General features: G+C 36.5%; 1 protein-coding gene across 4 annotated transcripts in view; it reads left to right on the top strand.

Annotated features, from left to right (window-relative positions):
* The window catches only part of LOC150092624 (uncharacterized), a 79,328-nt gene that overhangs the window by 10,312 nt on the left and 43,881 nt on the right, over nt 1–25,135 (top strand). For all 4 annotated transcript variants that reach the window (XM_090414662.1, XM_090414664.1, XM_090414663.1 and 1 more), the window contains exon 2: nt 1,108–1,367. The gene's annotated coding sequence lies outside the window, so the exon portion shown is untranslated. The remainder of the gene's footprint in view (nt 1–1,107; nt 1,368–25,135) is intronic.

Genomic DNA, 25,135 nt, shown 5'->3' with positions numbered 1-25,135 from the left:
ATGATATTGGGACCTTACAAGAATACTTGAATGGGCATGGGAGTGGGCATGCTAGTTCACTTTAACGAAATGTAAGATTTTAAAATTTGGAAATCAGAGATGGGTATAGAATTTACTCTTGGTGGGGATATATTGTTGGAGAATGAGGAAATAAGAGCTGGATAATGCTGGATAAGGATCTGAAATTTAGAAGATACATTGCCAGATTTGTGAGGACAGCATAACAAATTCTGGCAATGATGCAGAGGACACAGATTTGTAGAAGCAAGGAGATTCTGGTTCCATTGTATAAGACCTTGATTAGGCTACATATGGACTACTGTGCACAACATGTGGTAACCTGGTTTTCAAAAGAATGAAGAGATATTGGAAAGGGTCCAGAGGTGATTGACTAAGGTAGTTTCTGGTCTCTGGAATGTTGAGTATGAAGGAAGTTTGAGAAGATGCAATTTGTAGAGTCTAGTGGATGCGAAGGAGAGGGGAGATATGATAGAGATGTACAAATTGGTAAGGGATTGGTATAGGATTAACATTGAAGAGGTTTTTCATAAAATGATGGAAGAGGTGAGAACAAGCATCATTCTTGGAAGCTGTATAAGAAGGGTGTGAGCAAGGGAGTAAGAATCAGTTTTTTTGCATGGAGAGTTGTGAATGATTAGAATGCATTGCCTGAGAGCATGGTGTCTGCAGAGAATTTGAATGTATTTAAGGCAAAGTATGATGAGCTGTATGTGTGTGTATGACAAAGGAACCTCTTATGATGAGTCTTTGACTCCATAGTTATCTTGGAATTATAATAAGGAATACAAATACATAATTTTGGTGGTAATTGTAACATAATAAATATCTATATAAACATATAACCACATGAGAAATAAATATTTAACAATAATGCGAAGCAAATATTTCAGATGGAAAATTGCCTTTCAGCTTTATTGATAGCATACTAGCCAGATTGAAAGCAGGACATACTGTCAGATAACTATTGATGGCATGTGCTGCACATCAGACTAATTAAACTTAAGTAACATTATTATTGATATATAAAGTCTTAAAACTTGTTTTTTAAGTTAGAGTTGCTAATGGTGAGAATCTCCCGATTTTTAGGCAATAATAGGCTGACCATCATATTTAAATTGAGATGAACCAAAAAGCCTCAGAGTCATGGTTTCTCTGAATCAGGTGTCTTTCCAAAGGATTCTGGTTGACTTCATGTGCAAGACTTGTGTGACAAAAACTGCGCAAGACTTGTGTGACTTCCAGTGGTAGATAGAGCATTGGTATTCGCTGTCTCTTCTCTACTGAACAACTTGTTTAGTCAGAGTTTAAAAGATAATACTATCATTTGACAAACCAGATAGACAAAGGTAAGTTTATTCTTGGTGATGTGTATAAAATTGGGCAATTTGTTGATAAGAAAAAAAAATGTTTTTTTCTCTCTTTAACTGCAACTTCCACTCATTGAAGGAAAGGTAATCAGATATTATTAGTACTATAGATGAGCTAACAGTTAAATAAGCAAGAAACCCTGCTCTAGCATAGAGCAAGGAGTATGCACAGAAGGAGAGTAAAAGAGTTGATTGTTTTTGGCAGCACAAATGATTTGAAAAGCTAGGAATATGGTATGCAGTATAAGCAGATATGAAAGGGTTGTTGGAAGAAGTGAAAAAGAAGAGTGAGAGTAAAGTACTGCAGTATGTTGGGAATGACCTGAGAAGAAAGACCTTGATTGTGCATGAGTTACTGAGAAAATTGTGCAGGAGGCATAGTGTGAAGTTATTAGGAGACTGGAAGAAATTATTGCATACCTGATGGTTGCATTTGAATGGTTTTTGGAATTAGGCATTTGAAGAAAGTGTTGTTCATCAACTAGGAGAAAAAGAAGATTTTTAAGAAGGATGGAAGTATGTAGTAAAGTGTTTTCGGTCACCAGTGACAAATAGGTGTGAATAAATAGACGCCTGCCAGATGGCAAAGTTTTAGTGAGACATGTTACAAGGTAGCAGTAAAATAACATAAGTTTTTGTTATAATTTATTAGAGTTTTACTTTAAATTTATGAAGAATTTAAGCTAGATAGAATGTATAGTCTGTGGATAGTTTGCAGTTGGGAAATTTGTAATCAAGCAATATTTCAGTATAGTTTGTAGTATTCTTTGTGCAGTGTTTGAATAATGGTAGTGGCTGCAATTCAGTTTGTCAAATGGCTTGTCATCAAGTCTTACCCCATTTTAGGACTACATTTTGCACAGTATACTATGGGATTTTGTGGTAAGCTTTGCTTGCAGCATGTATGCATCCTGGCAGTTAGAAATGTGGCAGGTGAGATCTGGGACTGCAAGTCTGTGTAAAATGTAGAAAATGGGAAGAACTTTTGTGATTTAGAAATTAGCATAACAGACTTCAGCAATGTTACATCAGAAATGGGTGGATACCAACTGAGAGAGAGACAAGTAGTGTGATTGTGGGTGAGGAAAAGGCAGAATTTGAATGAAAATCTAAAAGTAGGGCGTGTGTTAGATTTGAAAGATCATTCGAAGATGGTGTTGATTGGGAGGATGATTGTCGAGTGAGAGTAGATAGCTTGCAGAAGAGAGAGATGTGCTGAAAGAAGTGGCACGTATCAGGAATGAGTTGAGAAGTGAAGAAAAGATTAGGAGACTGAAAACAACGAATGTGAAGCAAATCAGAAGGTGAGAGAGAAAGAGGGGGGGGGGAGTTATGGGAATTATAGAAGGGAGAGAATAGGACAACCAGTGAAAAAGAGAAAGGAGAGACAGTGTAGGAACCAGGCATGGAGAGATGACAGGATAGCAGGTAAGTGGGATACAAGGAAAGAAAGTGTCAAAGAGAGAGAGAGAGAGAGAGAGTAAATGAGAGAAGGATGCGGGTGAGAAAAGAAAAAACAGAATGACAAGATTTGTGATGTATGAGATTCAGTGATCTGTGGTGTGCAAGATAGAATGCCAGAGGAATGTTTTCCTGGAGAAACAATAAATAGTGTGACTATGGCAATTAACCGAGGTGAAAGAGTGGATGAGATGATTGTGATGGTGGGCACTAACAACTCGAGTGGCAAGAGCTCTGAGGTTCATGCTTGAGATTGTGCAGAAGAAGGAGAGGAAAGATAGTGAGTGTGTTGCCTAGGTATGATAAGAGAGCTGCAGTGAAGAGCATCAATAATGAATAGTATAATAGTTAGAATGTGTCAAAAGAGAGGCTTGGATTATGTGGATGCTTGGAAGGCATTTGAGGACAGAAATGAACTGTATGCAAGAGACAATTTGCATTTGAATGATGAAGGATATAGACATCTGGAGAGAGAGAGAGAGAGAGAGAATGTTCTCTGAACAAGTCAGTATGTCAATGCAGGGAAACTAGAATTATCAGGGTGAATGGCAGCAGGAGTGGCCTCTTGTGGAATAGTTGCTTGGGAGAAGAAGGAATACATTGTGTAATGCTGAATCCAGCGGAGTCTGAAGGGGATAATGGTAGGTATAGAAACAATGCCTTGATTCTTTATACTAATGCCAGGAGTATCCAGAATAAAGGAGATGAATTGGTGTGCACTGATAGCATCAGCCTGTCCAAAGATTATTGGGATCTCTGAGATATGGTTGATGGAAGATGATATAATGATAGGAATAGAAGTAGCACGGTATAGTATTTTTTCGGCAGGATAGGAAGGGCAAACACAGTAGTGGAGTACTGCTTGTTATAAGTGATGACTTATGTCCTCTCAGAGTGGAGGATTTGGAGGACAATAGCACTCATGGTTTTGAGATCAGGTTTTTAGAGGTGGGCACAACAGGATATTTAGTGGGTGTTGCTATAAGCCAGAGACCATAAAGGGCGAAGAGCAGGAGATGTTTAGGCAGCTGAGCTTGGTGAGTGCAAAAACGATGATTGTTATGTGAGATTTTAACTACAGTAGTATAAATTGGGAAGAGGAAATTGCATGTAGTAGTAAAGGAATGGAATTTCTGGAATTCTTGAGGGACAATGTCTTAGGCGATAAGTAGTAGAAGGAACATGAGTTTCAAGAGTTTTAAATTTGGTCATAGCATCAGAAGATCTGAATATAACTGCGATGGCATCTCCACCCCCAGTTGGAGAGAGTGATCATGTGGTTCTGACTTTGAAGATGAATAGGCATGAAGGAGTATCAAAGAGAAAGGAATGTATGTGGAATTATAAGGCAGATGATTATAATATTTTTAGAAATCAGCTTGGGGCAGTTTCATGAATGGAGGAATTGGAAGGGCAAGATATCAGTGATTGGGAACTTGTAAAGGGATATTTATTAGATTATTTATTTATTTAGCGTATGATATATCACACATCACAAAGCATAAAATTTATGACAATCAATAAAAAATTACAAGTTAACATCTCGATTACAAATAAAATGAGTTGATTCTTTGGTTCCAAACAGGAATTCATTAAAATTTCCTTTGTAGGCTCTTAAGGGGCAGCCTTGTATAAGATGTTGCCCTGATTGCTTCTCAGCTCCACAATTGCAGTTTGGAGGAACTGCATTATAACCATTGTGAAAAGCATCAGCACATCTATTGTGTCAAGGATTAAATTTGTTAGCAGCAATAGCAAGTTGTATACCAGTAGTGAAGAAGAGAATACGATTTGGTGTAAAGTGAATGACAACCAATATCAAACGGGAACTGCAAGTAAAAAAGAGTTATGTAAGAGATATAAGGAGAAGGATGGAGAGCAGATGTATGAAGAATATAAACTCAGGCTAGGAGAGTGACTAATATGGTAAGGAAGGCAAAACTGGAATATCAAAGAAAATCATATGGAATTGTTTCATTATGTAACCATTAGGAGGAGAAATGATTGTGGAAGAATGATATTGTTGGATAAAAATGGAATAGAGTGACTGATGCAAAGGACATAGTGAAGTTGTTCAATGAACACTTTATTGGGGTATTTCATCGTGGAGAAGTAGGTTTTAATACTAGAGGGATGGGGCAGGTTTAAGTTTAGAAGTGCAAGAAGAAGAAGAAGAATGTTTCCAATAATGCATATTCTGGATGTCAATAAAGCAATGGGACTGGATGGGATTTCACTAAGGGTTTTGAGAGAATATTCTAAAGAACTGACAGCTCCATTGATCTGGCATTTCAGTGGAAGTCTGGCCAACAGGGAAATTGCCCAAGGAGTGGAAGAAGGATAAGATAGTGCCATTACATAAGGGTGGTAGCAGACTTAAAGTGTCAAATTATAGACCAGTTTGCAATTCATCAGTAGTTAAGATTTTGAGAAATTAATGCGGGATCATTTACAGCATTTGGCAGATGAGGATAATGTTATCTGTGAGAGTCAGCATGAATTTGTTAAGGGGGTGCTCTTGTTTTAGTAATATGATTGCCTTTTATAATAAAGTGACAAGAGCAGTTGTTGAGGGAAAGGCATATTCTGCATTTTTTTGGATTTTACAAAAGCATTTAACAGAGTACCGATAAGCTGATATTTAAGTTGTAGTACATGAATTTAGATGTCAGGTTAGTGAACTGGATTCAGGATTGGTTGTCTCATAGGTATCAGAGAGTTATGTATGAGGGAGCAGTACCAAGGAAACAGAAGGTTACGTGTGGAGTCCCACAGTGCTCAGTACTGGGATCTCTATTGTTTAACCTTTATATCAATGACATTGTCAGTAGATTGCAGGGGAATATTCAATTGTTTCTAGATGATGTGAAGCTGGGAAGGGTTATTAGTAATAGTGCAGATGTGGTAGTCCTTCAAGAAGATTTGAATAAACTGGACAGATGGGCAAATGAATGGGGGAATCAGTTTAATTCAGCTAAATGTAAAGTGTTGAAGCTTGGGATACATCGATGGGAGGCTGCATACTCTAGAGCAGTGGTCTCCAAAGTGTGGTACGCCTACCCCAGGGGGTACGTCAAAAAAAGTTTTCTATTGATAGGAAAAAATTAAGTAATTAATTAAAGTAAAGAATATTACTTTCTTTCATCAATTAAACATATCTAATATAGACAAAGACGTTATAAAGATCCTGTAAACTTAAATTTGCGAGTAGCGCACATTGGGCGACTTTTGCACACATAATCATCTGTGGCAAAGCTGTCATGTTTTTTAAAACTAGGGAGTAAATCTCTTACTTCTTATCGTTGCCATTGTTATCCGTGCGGTTAGCCTAGTGGCTGTGTGCTTCGCAACCATATGACTGGGGAAGGAGTGTCCCAGGTTCTATTCCCGTCGAAGACATGAGGAATTTGAGGATTTTCCTCAGCCATAGCCATGTTAGCCGGTCTTGGGCGTGGGCAGTAGGGTTTTTCTGCCAGTTTATCTGGCGTTTTTCATCCTGCAAGCAGGCAAACCAGCCCCATCAACACACATGGATCTACAGCCATAAATACTTAATCCCCCCCCCATGAGGGGCTCAACTCGCCCCAATAGGGATGGGGGAGAAAAAGGGAGGTAACTCCATATGAATAAATAAATAAATTGCCATTGTTTGTAGAGCATCCTAGTGTTGACAAGCCCAACTAGAGAAGGAAAATTGCCTAGTTATCCTGCTATATACAGATGACACCACAGTTGTATTAATTATTTGACTATTAGGAGTAAGTTTAACGATTTTTAGTATATATTGTTTCTGTGCAATTCCAATGCCTTTTGGTGCTTACTTTTACACTAGAAATAGTGAATTAATATTATCAAAATTGCTTAAATTTTTTAAAAGTGTTTGATATTATCAATAGTAAATGAATTATACTTAAATTTTTCAAATTAACCTTCACAAAATGGATAAATGGTTAAAAAAATTTCCTCCAAAGAAACCGCGAATTGAAAATAATTATGATAGTACTTCTACATCAGACGAACAACAAGGAAAAGATAGGATTGATTCTTCTATTCAAACAAGTTCTTATCAGTCAAATTAAGTGATAAAAACACATTAATCTGAAACTTAACAAAACCTTGCTCAAGAAAGTTCGAAATTATCAAGAAGATTACTTGAAATGGGGATTTACATCGACGATAGTCAGCAATGAACCTCGTCCTACATGTGTATTGTCATGAGATGCTATGTAATGGAAGTATGAAACCATCATTATTATTAAGACACTTAAAAACTAAACATCCTGAACAAGAACACAAATCTTTACAATTCTTTGAATGATGTTTGAAGACATGTAATTCTCAATCCAACAACTTAAAAAAATTCACTAAAATTAACGATAAATATTTGAAGACATCTGTTAAGGTTGCATTCTTAATTGCAAAAGACCAAAAGCCACAGACCATTGGGGAAACACTTGTATTCCCAACCGCCATAAAAATGGTAGAAATAATCCATGGAAAAGAATATGCAGATAAACTAAAATGTATTCTCTTACCAGCAAATACTGTTGGCTGACATAGAAATCATTGTAGATAATTTAAAGAAGCAAGTATTAAAACAAATGACTCAATGTGGGAAATTTGCTATACAGCTTGATGAAAGCACAGATGTTGCCAACATGTCTCAGTTATTGGTATTTACTAGATATTATTTTAATAATGAATTACATGAAGAACTACTTTTTTGTGAGGCACTTCAGGAAAGATGTACAGGGGAAGATATCTTCCCCTGTACATCTTTCCACCAACAGTAAATAACTTCTTTGTTAAAAACAATATTTTGTGGAAAAACTGTTTAAGCAGTTTAACTAGCGATGGAGTAGCTGCTTTAATTGGTACAAAGAAAGGATTCAAAGGAAAAGTAACCGAAATAGCACCACATGTCAAATTCATTCATTGTATTATCCACAGGCAAGCTATTGCGGCAAAAAAAATGCAGCCTGATATACACAAAATACTGCAGGATGTTATCAGTATAGTTAATTTTATAAAAATAAGGCCTTTGAATAGTAAAATATTTACAGTACTATGTCAAGAGATGGGCAGTATCCATGAAAATCTTCTATACCACACGGAGGTTCGTTGGTTATCTCGAGGAAAAGTGCTTAAGAGAGTTGTAGAACTAAAAGATGAGTTATGCATTTTCCTACTGGATAAAGATAAGAAATTTGCCGATCTTTTCAATGACGATAAGTGGTTATTAATGCTATGCTACCTAGCTGATATTTTTGAAAAAGTAAACGTGCTTAATTTGTCTCTTCAAGGAAAAGGTAACATTTTAACAATGAATGAGAAAATAACTGCATTTCGAAAGAAAATGGGTGCTGTGGAGAGAGAAATTTGAAAAGGGATGTTTAGAAATGTTTCCATCTTTATCTGATTTCGTTACAGAAAATAATGTACATGTAAAACAAACAAAAAGTCTAATATCTGCATATTTAAAAAGTTTAGAGACATATTTTTGTAACTTATTCACAGATCTTCCTGGCGAAGAATTTCAATGGATTTTATACCCATTTGCAGAAAATGTAAAAATTGACCACCTTCCAATTATTTTTCAAGAGCAATTAATTGACATTAGATACAACACCACTTTGAAAAATGAATTTCAACAGAAATTTCTTCACAATTGGTGGATGGGACTGAAGTCCGAGTATAGCATTTTAGTAAACACAGCAAATGATGCACTCCTACCGTTTGGTTCTACTTATTTATGTGAGGTATCATTTTCTACAATGACAGGTATTACAACCAAATATAGAAATAAATTAAACTTGGAACTAGACCTTTGTATCGCAGTATCAGAAGCGATCAAACCAGAATTTCAAGAAATTATGAAAGAAATGCAAGGTTATTGTTCATATTAAATATTGTAATAAATATGTCTGAAACCTGTTAATAATAAAAATAATGTGTAAAAATATCTAGCGTTTTTAATTATTATATGATGATACATGCCATATTTCCTCTTTATAATACTTATTATAATAGATTTTTGCTCAATCAATTGGGGGTACGTGCTATTTATTTTTTCTGTCTTGGGGGTACGCGATCAAAAAAGTTTGGAGACCACTGCTAGCAGGGGAAGCAAGGGCGATGATTGATAGACATCTGAAATTCAGGGAACATATTGCAATGATGGTGAAGGTAATCCAGAGGATGGCTGTAATACTAAGGTTGCTGACCAGCAATGATAAGAGGTGTCATTCCATTGTATAAGCCCTGATCAGACCACACCTGGACTATTGTTCTCAAATTTGGTCCCCAGGATTTAATGGGGATAAATTAACTGTGGAAAGAGTATAGAGGCAGATAACAAAGATGATATCAGGACTGTACAATATTAGTTATAAAAAAGACAGGCTGAGGGAATGTGAACTGCAGATTTTGGTAGATGGAGGAGGAGAGGTGATATGATTGAGACTTTTAAACTGTTGAGAGGTAGTTACATGGTTGACACTGGGGAGTTCTTTTGTTTGGTGGAACAAAGAGCCATCCCTGGAAGTTGTGAAAGGAAGTCATGAGCAAGAGGGTAAGGAGTGGTTTCTTTGCATGCAGTGTAGTTGAACTGTAAAATGCATTGTCTGATAGTGGTGAGAGCACAAACAGTCAATGGTCAATGGGTTCAAGGAGTAGTACAATATACTTTGTGTTTTCTAGGGCGGGCTTCCCATGATGAGTCTTGTGACTCCATGGAGGTCCTGAATTATAGTACTGTATGCCCACAGATGCGAGATCCTTCGATACTTCTGTGCATATCAAAAGAAGGAAAATCCATTCCAATATTAGGGTAATCAATATGTTTCATGGGATGAGTGTTTATTATTGTATGTTGGAAAATTAGCTTTTCTTTTATGAAAATTCTGGTTCTTAAAGCGGTAACTATTTTGCTTGTACAACAGTTGGAAAATTTATGTATAAAGCATGTGACTTTGCATGTTGATGGCCAGTTCATGCATCCTTTATTTCTTTCACCCCTTCAGCATGAATTGACTCTTCTTGGCACAAAGAAGGTCAGTTCTATGAAGTGTGGGTGTACAATAGTAATAAAGGAGTGATCATGCAGTGCCAAGTGCTATTTCATAGAGACCACAGTACAAATATTATTACTATAGTACTGGGAAGTGCAGAGAAAGATGCTTATGCCATGCATTAGCAATGCACGGCATGAGCTACTCATTGTACTACTCAATCAGTGCAGGCTGAGGCGATTGTTATAGTGGAATTCAGTGATGGGGACATAATACAGAGCCAAAAGGCTTTTTTTTCAGCGAGGTAATTTATTTAATTAAGGGGCTAATAAATCCCTCATTATTTCAAAGCCAAATACGAAACTCGAAGATCGAAATCTAAGCGTTTCATGCCGAAGAACGTTCGGCAAGTCAACACTTGGTGGTACAACACTAGGGCAACTCGGAGCAAAGGTGAAGCAAGCTTCTATCACTGTCCTTAATATTTTCTCATAATGTAAAATGCAGCTCCTAGGAGATGCATTACTGTTTTACATTATGAGGGAAGGTCACTCACTACCCAGACCAGTTTCGACCTTTATTGAGGTCTCATCAGTGAGTAGGTAGACCTGGATAATACCAAGGTTTTAGTGAACAGAGCTTACATACTTTACTATACTAATTGCCAGAAAGGTGTACCCATATGTTATTACTACAATAAAGAGCCAAAAGGCTTTTTTTTTGGCGACGTAACCTTCGGCATGAGACTCGTAGATTTTGATCTTCGAGTTTTGTATTGGGCTTTGAAATAATGAGGGATTTATTATCCCCTTAATTAAATAATTTACATCGCCGAAAAAAAGCCTTTTGGCTCTTTATTGTAGTAATAATATATGGGTACACCTTTCTGGCAATTCGTATAGTTAAGTATGTAAGCTCTGTTCACTAAAACCTTGGTATTATCCAGGTCTACCTACTCACTGATGAGACCTCAATAAAGGTCGAAACCGGTCTGGGTAGTGAGTGACCTTCCCTCATAATGTAAAACAGTAATGCATCTCCTAGGAGCTGCATTTTACATTATGAGAAAATATTAAGGACAGTGATAGAAGCTTGCTTCACCTTTGCTCCGAGTTGCCCTAGTGTTGTACCACCAAGCGTTGACTTGCCGAACGTTCTTCGGCATGAAACGCTTAGATTTCGAGTTTCGTATTTGGCTTTGAAATAATGAGGGAATTTATTATCCTCTTAATTAAATGATGGGGACATAAATTAGAGGGAGGAAAAGGCACATGACAAAATGTAAGTGGAATTTATATAGTTACTAAAGGAATATTTACCCTAAACATCATGGAATGGAGAGGACATTGAGAGTGCTGGATCTTGTAATAACATAAGAAAATCTATCCATAACTATGATAATGGCCACTCTGTTTCTGAACGGAGAAACTGACCATGCAGTCTTGTCCTGGGAAGTTGCTAAATAAGACGAGTTCTTGGTTAAGGAAGGCTATGTGTGGAACTACGAAGCTAATCTGGAGGTAATTGAATGGTAGCTGATTGATTCCAATACCGATTTCTTATTAGTCTTATGTCTTTTTAGTCTAGCCCTGTTTGTTGAAGGGCTTCTATTAAGTTATTTTGTCTGACCTTGCCGAAAGCTTTTCAAAATCTATGAAACACATAAAGACCGTTTTGTGTTTTTCTATGCATTTTTGTATCAATATTTGGGCACAGAAAAGGGCCTCTCTAGTACCAAAACTATTCCGAAATCCAAACTGTGTTTCACTCAGAGTTTCTTCACATTTTCTATAGATGTGATTCTGAATTACTTTAAAAATATTTTTAATGCTTGGCTCATTAGGCTAATAAGTTGGAAGTCGCCAAAAGATTTTGCTTTGGGTTTCTTTCAGATAGTGATAAATGTAGATTTGAGCCAATCTGGTGGAAATTCGCCACTTTAATATATTTTATTGAATAGTTTGTTATCTTGTTCTATTAATTTTAAAAATTCTGTTTGCACATCATCTGGTCCACTGGCTTTTCCTGTTTTACCTGATCTTATAGCATTCTGTTTCACATTTCAGAATTGCTGGTCCTCGAATGTTATCTTTTATATTTATAGGCTTCTGTCTAGTATCATTGAAAAGTTCTGTTACATATCTTTCATATCCAGAATCACATCTACAGAAAATGCAAAGAGACTCTGAGTGAAACACAGTTTGGCTTTCAGAATGGTTTTGGTACTAGAGAGGCCCTTTTCTGTGCCATTGATACAAAAATGCATAGAAAAACAGAAAACTGTCTTTATGTGTTTCATAGATTTTGAAAAAGCTTTCGACAAGGTCAGACTTGATAATAGCTTAATATGGTCAATAACGTAATAGAAGTCCTTCAACAAACAGGGCTAGATGAAAAAGACATAAGACTAATAAGAAATTGGTATTTTGAAATCATTCTATTATATATTCTGTTATAAATCGTTTTTTCCAGGCGAAAAAAAATTCACAATATTAGCCTTGCTATCTGGATGCAAAAAGGTAAGTCAAAGGAAATGATTGTCTTGTCTTGGTTGGTACCAATGATTTAAGCAGCGAGAAGTATTCTACGAGGGAGGATATAAAGTAGTTGTTAGAAGAGGCAAAATTGAAGCTCGAGAAGTTGAAGATTGTAAGTCTTATACCATGCTACGATAGAGGTGGACTGAGGAGTAGGAGAACATTGATAGCCAATGAATCTACACGTAGATTGTGCAAAAGGAATGATGTAGAATTTGTGGATTTGTGGTCTCTGTTTGACAGAAAGAAGGATTTGTACGATGCAGATGAACTGCATCTGAATGGTTTTGGTGTTAGATGTCTGGAGAGAGGGCTTTGTTCACCGAGCATGCTGATGTGTAAATTCAGGGAAACTTAAGCAATTAGGGTGGAAGCAGATGAGTTTGTGTGAAGGCAACCATGAAGCGAGTGAGTATGAGAATGACCAATTGAGGAATTTAGTCTCTCAAGTAAAAATATTGAATAGGTTAGTCAATTCAAAAAGTAAAGGTGGATGGGGGAATAAAGGGATGTTGCCGTTTCTATATACTAATGCCAGAAGTATCAGGAACAAGAGAGACGAGTTTTTGGCATTGATTAGTGCAACTTTGCCAAAAGTTATAGGCATTAGTGAGACTTGGCTAACAGCAGATGATGTAGTTACAGGGATTGAATGTGAAGAGGTTTAGTGTTTAGTGTTTTCATGGAAGATAGAGAAGATAGGATGGGGGGGAGGAGGAGGAGGACTGTTGATGATAGCAGATGAATTGCAACTAAAAAGAATAGGAGACAGGTGATGGGATGGCTGTTCATTTCAAGCAATCTGGTGTTAGATTAAGACCGGTAAGACAAAATATACAGTTGGTGTTGCTATAGGCCAGGAAATTTCACAGATGATCTGGAAGACATGCATCACCAAATTAGTACAATGAGTACAGGTTGAGTGATTATTATGGGGAACTTCAATTGTGGAGATATAGACTGGAAGGAAGAAAGATCACATGGCAGATTAGGAAATAGAATTTATACACCTGCTGAGAGATAATTACTTAAGGCAGCATGTGATGGATGGGACTGTGGGTGGGAGAGTATTGGACCTGGTCATAGGATCAGAAGACTATCCATAACCAAGTTGACAACATTACCTCCATTTGGTGAAAGTGACCATGTGGTCTTGATTTGAGAAATTGTAAAACATGAGGAATATTCTATCAAGAAGAGGTATTTGTGGAGCTACAAGGCAGGTGATTATGATATGCTTAGGAAGAAGCTTAAATCTATACCATGGCATAAAACACTGCAGGGTAAGGATGTTAGTAGTGCATGGGATATAGTTAAGGGTCATATAGAGGAAGCAGTATGTTAAAGGTTACAGCTTATGTTTCGACAGCGATTGAATAGTTAATAATTGGAATTGTTCAATTAACGCTTTAGATTACGAAACAAATACACTGTGATCGGAGAGACGTTAGTAGTGCATGGGATATAGTGAAGGGTCATCTAGGGAAGCAGTATTAATTTGTATACCTCGGGTAAGAAGGGTTAATAGAGTAGGGGTTAGATGGATGAATAATATCATTAAGCACAAGCTGCAAAAGAAGAAAATGCTGTGGAAGGCGGCCCATACATAAGCACTGCAATACTGCAGCACCCCCAAGGAAAAAATGAAAATTTTAAATTTTGTTTGTGTTTATAAATAATAACAATGCTTATATCATTATGTAAATGCAATACAACATGTTAAAGGTTACAGCTTATGTTTCGACAGTGATTGAATAGTTAACAATTGGAATTGTTCAATTAACGCTTTAGATTACGAAACAAATACACTGCGATCTAACATAGTGTCGGAATTATCATGTTCGACCAATCGCAGCCAGACTCGCCGATATTTATTTGTGCTTGTGATTGCACGTTACAAGTCATTCCGACACTGCTTGGTTAGGCAGTGTATCGTATGCTTGCACGCGTTATTTCTGAGATACGAAACTTTTATTATTGGTGTGTGCGTGTGTTTGTGGTGAGGGTGAACTATTTTTTGCAAATCTTATTTTATTCTGTTAAAATAACATATAATTATTTATTTATTATAGATACAAGGCTGAATTATGACAAGTGTCACTGTTGAAAATATGAAAAGAATTATATTTTTTCAATTATTGTTACACGAAACAAATATACTGCGATCTAACGCAGTGTCAGAATTATTGAGTTTGGCGAAATGCTGCTAGACTCGCCGATATTTGTTTGTGCTTGTGATTGCACGTTATAAGTCATTCAGACACTGCTCGTTTGGGCAGTGTATCGTATGCTTGCGCATGTTATTTCTGCAGGATACGAAACTTTTATTATTAGTGTTTGTTCGTGGTGAAGGTGAAATATTTTTAATAAAGCAATTTTTTAATATGTAAATTTATTTATTAATAAATTCGTTACTGATTAGGAAAAAAGATTTTTTATTTTTTTATTATTATTATTTTATTATTTTATTTTGTATATGCAGCACCCCCACTTAAAATTTTCACTGGCCACCACTGGTGGAAGCTATATAAAGAGAAAAGTGACCAGCAAACTCATGAACAGTACAAGGCTCAGGCAAGAAAGGGGTGACCAGCAAGGGAGGCAAAATCAGATTATGAGAAGAATCTAGTGAAGCAGGCCAACTGAAATCCCAAAGAGTTATGTGGCAAGTAAGAGGAAGAATAACTATGGAAGATTAACCTTAATGAGTAATGATGGTCACAAGGAGACAGAAACAGATAAATTAGTTGAGTTACTGAGTGACCACTTTGCAATGGTATATTTCCTAGTGAGGTTACTGCTTAACCTATATGACAGAGACACTAATGTGGGTACAGAAGTGGATGAATTGGAGGCCCTTACGAACTTGCAGAATCTCAATGTAAATACAGTTGTGGGATTAGATGGGATATCAGCTAGGGTTTTGCAAAATGTGCAAGAGAACTGGCAATGCCTTTGACTAAGCTGTTTATTTCAGTCTCAGCTCTGGTAGAATTCCAAGGGAGTGAAAAGAGGGCAAAATTATTCCTTTGCATAAGGGAGTTTCTAAGACTGCAGTAGCAAATTATAGACTAATCAGGATCTCAGGTGTGGTGGTAAAAGTACTAGGAAAAGTGATCAAAAAGATAATTCAAGAATGGGTAGATAAAAATATGATACTGTATGAGGGTCAACATGACTTTTTGAAGGGTCAGTCATGTCTTAGTAATTTACTAACTTTTTATAATAGATTAACATTTATGTGGGATAAAGGAAATGGCTACATGATGATTTTGCTGGAGTTTGCAAAGGCATTTGACAGAATACCTCATGGAACTCTGTTATACAAGTCAGAACAAATGGGGATGGATACGACACTGGTTAAGTGGATAAGAGGGTGGCTGCTGGACAGATATTGAAAGTTGTATATGGAAGTGCAGAATCAAGGCAAAAACAGGTGACTAGTGGTGTGCTGTAAGGTTCAGTGCTGGGACCATTGCTGTTTAATTTGTACATACATGATATAGGAAATAACCTGAAAGAAAGTATTCAGTTGTTTGCTGATGATGTGAAATTAGGTAGAGTAATAGTTAATGTTAATCAAGGTGATGTGAAGAGCTTGCAGGATGATTTAAACAGACTGTCAGTATGGGCAAAATATAATGGGTGTTAGTTTAATGTGGAGAAATGTAAAGTTATGCATTTCAGGATAAATAGATTAGAAACCATTTATCACATTGATGATACTGTATTCTAGGAAATAGATGAAGCTAGAGATTTTTGAGTGGTGGTAGACAGAGAGTTAAAGTTTAGAGGATATATTGCTAAGGTAGCCCATAAGATTACTTGGCTATTGAAGAACACATTAACAAGTAGAGATAAGGAAGGTTATTCCTCTTTATATGTCCTTATATAAAGAGGTATACCTGTGCTCAGGTCTAGTCTTCTGGGTTTCTTGGAGATGAGGAAGCGGAGGAGAGGATTCAGAGGTGAGTAACCAAGATGGTGAGTAGCCTGTGGAATATTCCCAATAGATTGAGGGTGTGGATTGCAGAAGTTGGTTGATAGGAGAAAAAGAGAGGGATATGATAGAAACATTTAAGTTGCTTAAATGGTTTTATAGGATAGATGGGGAAATGTTTCAGTACTTGGCTAGAAGGACCAGAACAAGGGGTCATTCCTGGAAGTTGAATAAAGGTGTGGTTGGTAGGGGATGTGAGGACTAGAATTTTTGCTTGGAGAGTTGTGAATGAATGGAATTGATTGCCAGAGTCAGCTGTGAGTGCTTTTCTGTTAATGGGTTGAAGGAGAGGTATGATAGTTGTGTGGATAGATTGGGTCTCCCCGTGATGAGTCTTCTGACTCCATGGAGGTTCCTGTATAATAATAATATATTCACCTGGGAACTGAGAGGTAAAGGAGTTGGTTTTTTTATGGGAGCAGACAAGAGCAGCCAGCTTAAGACTTTGATCTCTTCTCTTTGATTTTTGTGTTGCTTGTGTGTATGTTACAGTTGTTATATTTTATCCCCAATCATATCTGTGACAGAGATGATATACTGGAGTCATTAAACCTTTCATTCTTAGTACTGCTCTCATTCCATTAAGGAAACCCTCAACACATCATCTAAAGCTTCACTTTAAATTTTGATAAATTATGGAACATCTTAGGTAATGCTTCATGAAAATTTTTGTTGCCAAAAAAAAAAAAAAAGTGAATTTCTGTAGCATAAAATAAAACAGTAAAATGAATCTATTTCCAATGAATTCATGCACCATTTATTGTTTTACCTAATTTTAATTTATTTTGATACCTCTGTCTAGTTAATGTAGAGAAAAGGAAAGAAAATGTAATTTTACAGTGTTAGGCTCTAGATCCAAGGGTGCAACAGATGCTTGCCTCTGCAGCATAAGTCGCAAATGCAAGCATCCCTACTTGCATCAGCAGAATATGTGTGTGGCTTGAGTGAGTTTCAAAATACACCACTACCTAAAATAACACTTTTTTTATGCTTACAATTGATATTTAGAGCCTAAAATTTTGAACAAAATATCAAGTGAGTTTTCCACATGTTTAAGATTCTACTTCCAGTTCCAAAGGCAAAAAGGAGAAATGCACTGCATTTCTCCTTTTTTTTTTTCTTTTTCTTATGATGATCCCATACACAAGAGATTGATCAACTTGTATTATGTTGATCAATACTATGGATGGAGCAGAAGGAACTTCTTCCTGTTTGATTTGAAGACCTATTATCACATAAGATGGAAGGCTGTTCTAGAGGGCAGCAGCAGAATGAATGAATGGAGGAGGAAGAAGAAGAGTTTTGTGTGTAAAGTGAGCTGTGAAGGAGTGTTGAATAGCCGCTGTGCACATTTCATTGTGTTTAACAGTGGGTGGAGGAATCATTGATGCCAGTTCAGAGGAACAGTGGCTGTGAAAATATTTGTAGAAGATGCAATGTGGAAACTGAATGCCTTTATGCATTCAGTTTCCACATTGATAGTGGGTGGCATAGATTGGGGAGAGATGGTTCATTTCTTTCTCTCTTTCTCTTCTGTATTGAGTCAGGTATTTTAAGAGAGATTTTAGGGTCACTACTCCAAATGCAAGATTTGTGATTTGTACTTGGTACAAAAATGTCTTTATGCCAAGTGTTCTGATGTTAGGGTAATCCCAAGAAGAGAAATCTCATCTCATCTAGAGCTTTGGATGTTTTTAAAAAGTAAGAAAATGTTTTTATGGAAAATAAGGCACTGCTTCAAGCTACCTCCGAAGCTTGTCACAATAACACACTCTGTAGTTCTCTGTATATTCCTTTTTAACTGAACATTACACTTCTGGCTTAGGAGGTTACCAGAAGTTTAATGCTCAGTTAAAAAAGGAATATATAGAGAACTACAGAGCAGATTATTGTGAAAAACTTAGGAGGCAGCTTGAAGCAGTGCTATGGCAAAAGAATCTTCAAAGAAAGGATGTTAGTAGTGTATGGAATATTGTTAAAGGGTGTCTCAAGGAAGTAATATCAGACTTATCTCAAGGTCAGGATGATATGAATGACCAGAAAGAAAGCTGATATCCACTCTTAGTTGCAAAGGATAGAAGGTAGACTGTAAGATGGTGGGATTATAAAATTGCCAGATCCAATCACATGCCCTAAAAAGGTCATGATTGACTATTTGAGTTTCTCCCAACCTTTCCTTGGCTGTTTTGAAAGATGGGTAGTGGTGGCTAGAGAATTATTTGTGGACCAAGAGAGTACAGCGAAATCCATATTGCTGGCCCTTGATTATCTGATAGGTTTCCAAATGAAGGAGTATGATGGACTTCATTATTTTTGAAAAAAATTGGAATAAGAATAATTGGATAATAGTTTGTTGGTTGACATTTTTAATATTTTTTTGAAATGGACCGAATATAGGTTTTGCTTTCATGCTTTTGTCAGATGCTTTTTGAGTAGAAAGGAATGGATAAGGCAATATGGGGTAAGTGTTATTTCTGGTTTGTTATTTCTTCCAGTTTGTAGCACAGGAAGAGACACCAACCAGCCATCAGAATTTGATGATTGGTTGGTGTCTGATTTCTTTCTGACAGACTAGAGAAAAAATGCACTGTGCCACCGTGTGTAGTGTAGGAAGTAATTTGCTGTGATCAACTTTGTGGAAATTTGAGGAGAAGAATAATTGTCAGAAGATCTACCTTTTTCATTATGCAATATTGCAATTATATCCTCAGTATGAGTGAGAGTTGGAAGCATGGAAGGGAAGAAGTTGCACAACATTAAGGAACTTCAGCCCTTTCATGTTTCTTGTGAGGAAATAGGATTTCTGCATTTAATGCAGAAAATTTTTTTTTGTATTTAACCCTTTCAGATTTTGATTTGTTTGTGGCTTTTCACCAGTAATTGCAAGCTGATACACATGGCAGTTGGAGCTTTAGCCTCAAGCCACTTGGGATATTCTTTTTACTGCCATGGTACACTTGTTGATTGAAGTATGCCAATATTTGGCATTCCCTGAGATGGGATGTCAGATCTCATGAATGCATATGCTGCCCTTGCAATGGAAGGAATTGTGTAAGTGTAGCATAGACAGTTGATGTGCAGCAATTACTGAATTTACCAACTAATGTTGGTTAGGAATAATAGGTCTGGTTTTGAATAACTATAAGTGGTGGTGCACATAATTTACATTACTCTTAAGGTCACAAATGATGGAAGTGGATGTGGAACTTTTTTTTTTTTCATCTTACTATTGATGATGCCTGTGCTTTTCTGTTGTTTTTGTTACTGTTTTTCATGTTTTTATGGATAATTTTTTGTGATCACTCTAACAACTGTATTTGATTATGTTATCTTTTGTTGTTAGTGAGGAGGAAATGTATAAAGAATAAGGTATATGCAGTGGAAAGTACAAAACTTGTGAACAGACTTCCTATACAGTGAGAACCTAGTCTCTCATCAGTGCATGGCCTTGACACTTCTGTCTACCCTGTCTTTAGTAAACTGCATTAACCAATTTATAAGATTTATCATTTTATCTGATAAATAGCTTTCATCATCAAGTGTGACACTACCATTCTGCTTACTGGAGCTCTTAAATGGCTTGAAAAAATTCCATGTCTCTAGATTCCTTTCATGGTTGACAGTAACATTAAAAAAAAAAAAAATTCTCCTCCTGTTTTCCATGCTTTGTCTTCACATATCTTCAGTCTGCTTCATAGCCAACATTCCTCATGGTTAAATGGAGGTAATTCAGAAGAGTTACCACTGAGAGAACTCTTGAAGAGTTGAGTCAACTCTTCATTCTATCAAATGCTCTTGCAAAATACATAAAACCACCTCCCCTCTGTCCAGTGTAGTTATTACTGTAATTTTAAATGTAACTAGATTACACTTTCTGAATCCTTTTCACCACTCAAGAACCACAAATTAGTGGGTAGTACGAATGTCTCGGTTTTAGTTCTCCTCCTTCTCTCTCTTTCTATGCTTAGGAACCTTTTCAGTTGCAGGATCCTCTTATTGAACACTTAAATCAGTGGCACTGTAAGCTTCTTTGTGCATTCTTTTAATATTCCATCAATATTAAAGGAATTTCATCAATATCTATAGTCTATGTATTCCTCTATCTCTGCCTTATTCCACACGCCTGACATTACCTTGGTTACTTGCCACTTAATCTCTCACTGTATTCACATTCCCCTCAAAACTGGAAACAAGATCTGAGTACAGTTTTTAATGGAAATCCTACACAATAAAAGGTTGTAAACCTGTCATTTATTAGTACTTTAGGCAGGCTGAGGATTAGATCATCTGGAAATCTTACTCTAAAGACTAAATATAGAACTCTCAAGCCACTTCAGACCTCCATTAATTATAGTGGTGGTTTTACAACAGGTGATGAAATTCATCTGCCACCTAGATAGTCACAAACAACCAGTAGTGGGATTTAAACTTGCATTGCTGGTTGGTGAGCAGCTCTATCTATGCTGAACCAGGCTGCTGATGAGGCCAAAAGCAGATATGATTGTATCTAGGATTTGTAAAGAGCCAGTGTCCTCATTATCTTTTCATGCCATTGCCCTCTTCAGCATTGCTGTTATCCTCTATACCATTTTTACTACCACTGCCATTGAGATCTCTTATTAGTCTCTTGGATCCAAGTTTCTTGAACCCTGCTTTTTTTTTTTTTTTTTTACTGAAGAGACCTCAATAAAGGTCTAAACTAGTCTGGGTTGTGGCCCTTCCCTTAATGCATAACATTAGACATATCCACAAAGAGATGTGTTTTGCATTATGGGAGATACTGAGATAGGAGTGTTGGTAGCTTGCTCCACCTTTGCAAGGAGTGCCCTGGTGTTGTACCACCTTACCCCAGTCCTGAAGATACTTTCAGGCGCAAACTTTGTTTGCACACACTTGGATAAAGGATTAAACTAAATTTATTGAACCCTGCTAACATAATATAACCCCTTTTATTTTTTTAAAAAAATGATAATCTTACAAAAATTTCAGCTACTTCAGGTCTTAGATAATCAGAGGTAGTCTCTTACCAATTAACAAAATTGATCTACCACCTCAAAATATTCACAGATATCCATGCCACAGTTGGATTTGAACCTTAGTCTGTAGGTTAGATCACAGAGATGCTATCCACTCAGCTAATGACTGTCATCTGAAATGTCTTCATAATTCATAACTTTCCATTTGACAACATTGGATTGCATCCATTATCATTTTTCTACAACATTAGCCTAGTTGGATTATCTTGCAAGCATTCTAATTCAGAATCATTGTAAGCTGTGTATAATGTTGATGTTTGGCCTTGAGCCACTTGTGATATGTTGAATGTGGGTGAGGGGTAGATTTTTTTTTGCTTGGAGTGGTAGGTGATTGGAATTCATTGCCTGAGAGTGTGGTGAGTGTAGTGTGTTGTTTATGTTGAATGTATTTTTCAAGTTGGACAACCAAGGCTTTTATAGTAGACACGAAGTTTGATTGGAATGAAGAATTAAGTCCCTTTCATTCCAGTGAGAATTATTTTTGTTATATAATTGAGCTGAGCAGTGGTGTTTAGATCAGGATAACAGAAGCAGTAGAAGGCACAGAGGTCAACCATTTGTTTGTAATTCCAGAAGACATAAAACTGCATGAAGATAGGTGGGTAAAAGTTGTTCCATGGTGAAGGAAACCTGGATGAGCTTGTGATCTGAGTTATCAAGAGGAGAAGTGACATTTACAGTGTATTAGAAGGGACTTGTGTTTTGCAGGATGGTGAGGATGTTTGGTATTCTGTTAGGCAGATGGATGGTCTTGTGTTAGGTCATTTCTAATATATTAGCAATACTTCAGCAAATACCTCAGCATTCTTGTCTACATGATTGGTGGAGCTAGCTAAGGTAAGCCAGTTTGTGTTGTGGATGTTGAAATCGCCATGGAAGATCACCTCACTATTTGGATATTTTGACTACAAAAAAAAAAAAGAGAGAGAGAGATTTTCTGAAGTCACAATACCCAATTCTTCATTACAGTGAGATTATATAGAAAATCTCATTGTATAGCAGAGATTAAAAATGCTCATTTGTTCCATATGCAGCAATAATAATAGGCAGTGAAATATGAAGTAATAACTCCCGATTTTTACACGTGTTAATCACTAATGATTAATGTTTGTGTTTGACATGCATGTTACATTAAGTTTGTTTCAGTTTCATATTATTTTGTGTTGTATTTTTTAATAAAGTTTATTTTTTCAGTTATTTTAATTCTTTTTATTTAATATCTTTATATTTTCATATACTTTATTTTAATATATATAAATAAGTTTGTTTTTGATTTGAAAAATGTATCAGTTCTGTAAAATTAATTTTTCCCTTTAGACTTATTGGACAAGGTTCACTTTACTGGCTTCTAGCAAATATGCAAATAGCTTGCTATAGTTTATTTCTTTCAAACATTAAAAATACAGAGGCTAATTTCATGGTTTGCATTTAATTGCAGGAATATATAGAATGCCTATCCATATCCCCTCGTAAAAAAAAAATATATATATATATATATATATATATATATATATATATATATATATACACACACACACACATACACAAGCTAATTTTCTTGTTTTGTTATTGATATTATTGATTATGATACCTGCTCTTTTAAACTCATTCATTAATGAAACACATACAACCATCTCTGGCAATCCATTCCACTCATTCATCACCCTCCAAGCAAAAAGAGTAGTTCTAATCCTAATACCTTTGCTAACCACACTCTTTCACATTTTCCAGAAGTGACCCCTCATTTTCTCCCTTCCTGCCATGTACTGAAAAAAAAGTATTCATTGTCAGTCCTATAAAACTCTAATTACTTATTTGCTTCTATCATGTTTCCTCTTTTTCGCCTATCTGCTAGTTTTTGAAACCTACAGACCTTTAGTCTGTTTTCATAAGTAGAATTCCATAGACCTTCTACAAACTATCACTTGTTTCTGAATCGTCAACCCCACTGAATCCAGGTGACTAGAACTGTGCACAGCAGTGTCTGACATAGTCTCTTGAAAGCATTATAAAAGGTAACAATAACCTCCCTATCTCCACTTGTCAATGTGTTCTTCAACAACCATGTAATGCACTGTTTTGGTCACCTTTGTGATTTGCCCTCTAAACTTCTCCTTGCCCTTCTTGTTCACAGTTACTCCCAAGTCCCTGGCTTCATCAGTTTCCTGCAGTTCAGTTCCATCAGTATAGTTCACAAATCACAATTCAGATCATTGTGTACCCAGCATCAGGAGGGTATACAGTCTAATACCGCTTTCTTCAATCATCCATTGACCACCTCCCATTCACCACCTACATCTCTCCTCCAAATTCTTACAAGGGTGGTCTGAAAAGTTCTCGGCCTAACAATGAAAAAACGAATTTATAATTTCAAAATTATTTTTATTTTTCAACATAATCTCCCTTAAGACTAATACATTTATTCTAGCGATGCTTTAGTATCGTGTCCCTGTAGTGGTTCTCAGTAAGATCTGCAAAATACCCCTCTACAGCTGCAATCATCTCTTGATTTGAAGAAAAATGCTGACCAGCGAGGAAGAGTTCTAGTTTTGGGAAGAGATAGAAGTAAGAGGGAGCCAAATATGTGGAATAGGGTGGATGTTCCAACAATTCATAGTGCAGATCCCTTAATTTTCCCATTGCCAAAACACCTTTGCGGGCAGATGCATTGTCCTGATGAAAGATGATTTTTTTCTTCTGCAAACGGATCTTATCTCACGAATTTTTTTGTCTAGTCTACTTAAAAGATCGGAATAATATTCCCCACTTATTGGTTTTACCCTTCTCAAGATAATTAATAAACAAAATGCTTTAGCATCCCAAAATACCGTTGGCACGACCTTTCCTGCAGATGGAACCGACTTTGTCTTCTTTGGCACTCAACAACTGGCTTCTGTCCATTCTTTTGACTGCTGTTTGGATTCTGGTGTGTAATGGTGAATCCAAGTCTCATCCATAGTAATAAATCAATGCACAAAATCAGTTTTATTCTTGTTAAAATGCTCCAAGCACTGTTCAGAGATTTTCATACGAGTGCATTTTTGATCTGCTGTGAGCAAGTGCAGCACCCATTTTGCACAAAGCTTTTTCACATGCAATTCTTCATGCAAAATATATCCTACACATTCTTTTGAAATACCTATATTCTTAGCAATTTCATGCACTTTGACTAGCTGGTCATCCAATGCTGTATCGTGCACTTGATCAATGATTTCTGGTGGTGTTACACTTTTTGGACGTCCTTCACATGGATCATCTTCAAGGCTGGTACGGCCATGTTTAAACTTGGTAGCCCATTTTTTAATTGTCGAAAACGAAGCGGAAGAGTGCCCATAGACTTTTATGAACTTCGAATGAATTTCTTTTGGCTTTAAACCTTCTTTTACAAAGAATTTTATAACCGCACGATACTCAATTTTATCGACTTCAAGGGTACAGACAACACTTTTGCTTCAGACAGCTGTATAAAACAAAGTACTTGATAAAATCACTTGCAATTTCACGTGGATGCTTATGACAGATGTACCAACTTAGGAAAAAAAAATCTTGCTGATAGTTTTGCCATCTATGGTCAAGGCCGAGAACTTTTCAGACCACCCTCGTATGCCATTGCACTGCTGAAAGCTGATTCCTCAGTTTGTCATAATCGCATGCTTTCTATTACTTGACATGACATGTGATACCTCTAAGGATTCCAGAGACT

This window comes from Typopeltis vanoorti, chromosome 25 (genome assembly GCF_054136105.1).
Source record: "Typopeltis vanoorti isolate ZY-2024b chromosome 25, IOZ_Tvanoo_1.0, whole genome shotgun sequence".
Classification (NCBI taxonomy): domain Eukaryota; kingdom Metazoa; phylum Arthropoda; class Arachnida; order Uropygi; family Thelyphonidae; genus Typopeltis; species Typopeltis vanoorti.
This window is presented reverse-complemented; position numbering and strand designations above follow the sequence as displayed.